This window comes from Acipenser ruthenus, unplaced genomic scaffold (assembly GCF_902713425.1).
Source record: "Acipenser ruthenus unplaced genomic scaffold, fAciRut3.2 maternal haplotype, whole genome shotgun sequence".
NCBI classification, from domain to species: Eukaryota; Metazoa; Chordata; class Actinopteri; order Acipenseriformes; family Acipenseridae; genus Acipenser; species Acipenser ruthenus.
In genome coordinates, this window is record NW_026707931.1 from 1 (window position 1) to 2,500 (window position 2,500).

The 2,500-nt window shown below is 55.6% G+C and overlaps 1 pseudogene; it reads left to right on the plus strand.

The window, feature by feature from the left end:
* The first annotated feature begins 509 nt into the window (after positions 1-509).
* LOC131728529 (serine/threonine-protein kinase MARK2-like) overlaps positions 510-2,500 on the plus strand; it is a 25,208-nt pseudogene continuing 23,217 nt past the window's right edge.

Sequence of the window (2,500 nt, forward strand, 5' to 3'; positions counted from 1 at the left end):
CGAGCTCTTCCAGGGCAAGAAGTACGACGACCCTGAGGTGGACGTGTGGAGCCTGGGGGTCATCCTCTACACGACTGGTCAGCGGCTCGCTGCCCTTCGACGGGCAGAACCTCAAGGTGAGAGGAGGGAGGGAGGGTTAGGGTTCAGTCTGGGGAGAGGGGGGGGGGTCATCCTCTACACGCTGGTCAGCGGCTCGCTGCCCTTCGACGGGCAGAACCTCAAGGTGAGAGGAGGGAGGGAGGGGTTAGGGTTCAGTCTGGGGAGAGGGGGGGGTCATCCTCTACACGCTGGTCAGCGGCTCGCTGCCCTTCGACGGGCAGAACCTCAAGGTGAGAGGAGGGAGGGAGGAAGGGAGGGTTAGGGTTCAGTCTGGGGAGAGGGGGGGGTCATCCTCTACACGCTGGTCAGCGGCTCGCTGCCCTTCGACGGGCAGAACCTCAAGGTGAGAGGAGGGAGGGAGGAAGGGAGGGTTAGGGTTCAGTCTGGGGAGAGGGGGGGTCATCCTCTACATGCTGGTCAGCGGCTCGCTGCCCTTCGACGGGCAGAACCTCAAGGTGAGAGGGAGGGAGGGAGGAAGGGAGGGTTAGGGTTCAGTCTGGGGAGAGGGGGGGTCATCCTCTACACGCTGGTCAGCGGCTCGCTGCCCTTCGACGGGCAGAACCTCAAGGTGAGAGGAGGGAGGGAGGAAGGGAGGGTTAGGGTTCAGTCTGGGGAGAGGGGGGGGTCATCCTCTACACGCTGGTCAGCGGCTCGCTGCCCTTCGACGGGCAGAACCTCAAGGTGAGAGGAGGGAGGGAGGAAGGGAGGGTTAGGGTTCAGTCTGGGGAGAGGGGGGGGTCATCCTCTACATACTGGTCAGCGGCTCGCTGCCCTTCGACGGGCAGAACCTCAAGGTGAGAGGAGGGAGGGAGGGTTAGGGTTCAGTCTGGGGAGAGGGGGGGGGTCATCCTCTACACGCTGGTCAGCAGCTCGCTGCCCTTCGACTGGCAGAACCTCAAGGTGAGAGGAGGGAAGGAGGGAGGGAGAGAGAGGGAGGGTTAGGGTTTAGTCTGGGGAGAGGGGGTGTCATTTGAGGGGGCATTTGAAGACGCTGAGAGAGACTTCCACTGGAAACGCTTGCAATTTTTAATCTCTTAAGTTTCTTTTTAGCGTTTCTGTTGAAGACTTCCGTATCAACGTGTTTTTCCGTTCAGTCTCTCGTCGTGTTTCTATTGAAGACGCTGAGAGAGAGACACTGGAGCGTTTTTCCGTTCAGTCTCTCGTCGTGTTTCTATTGAAGACGCTGAGAGAGAGACACTGGAGCGTTTTTCCGTTCAGTCTCTCGTCGCGTTTCTATTGAAGACGCTGAGAGAGAGACACTGGAGCGTTTTTCCGTTCAGTCTCTCGTCGTGTTTCTATTGAAGACGCTGAGAGAGAGACACACTTCCACAGGAGCGTTTTTTCCGTTCAGTCTCTCGTCGCGTTTCTATTGAAGACGCTGAGAGAGAGACACTGGAGCGTTTTTCCGTTCAGTCTCTCGTCGCGTTTCTATTGAAGACGCTGAGAGAGAGACACTGGAGCGTTTTTTCCGTTCAGTCTCTCGTCGTGTTTCTATTGAAGATGCTGAGAGAGAGACACTGGAGCGTTTTTCTGTTCAGTCTCTCGTCGTGTTTCTATTGAAGACGCTGAGAGAGAGACACACTTCCACAGGAGCGTTTTTCCGTTCAGTCTCTCGTCGCGTTTCTATTGAAGACGCTGAGAGAGAGACACTGGAGCGTTTTTTCCGTTCAGTCTCTCGTCGCGTTTCTATTGAAGACGCTGAGGAGAGAGACACTGGAGCGTTTTTCCGTTCAGTCTCTCGTCGTGTTTCTATTGAAGATGCTGAGAGAGAGACACTGGAGCGTTTTTCTGTTCAGTCTCTCGTCGTGTTTCTATTGAAGACGCTGAGAGAGAGACACACTTCCACAGGAGCGTTTTTCCGTTCAGTCTCTCGTCGCGTTTCTATTGAAGACGCTGAGAGAGAGACACTGGAGCGTTTTTCCGTTCAGTCTCTCGTCGTGTTTCTAACCCCAGTGCTTGTTGCCCGTTTCCATGCCTCTGGTTTGGTTGTGTCTCCTGCAGGAGCTCAGAGAGCGGGTGCTCAGAGGAAAGTATCGAATCCCCTTCTACATGTCCACCGACTGCGAGAAACCTGCTGAAGAAATTCCTCATCCTCAACCCGGGCAAGAGGGGCAGCCTGGAGGTGAGCGGAACCCGCACGGGTAACGGGGTGGGTGCTAGGTTCTGGACTCGGTTCTAGGTTCTGGCTGTGGCGTCACCTGCTTTTTGAGGCGAGCAGCTGCGGTACCAGCATGGGTTCTAGACCGTGAGCTAGGTTCTGGGTAACGTAAATAGAACCCCAACATCCAGAGCCTAGAACTCTGGTTTGCCGTGTTTATTAAATGCTTTACCAGACCTCTCTGTGCTTTACAATGCTTCCCTATGCTTTACCAGACCTCTCTGTGCTTTACAATGCTTCCCT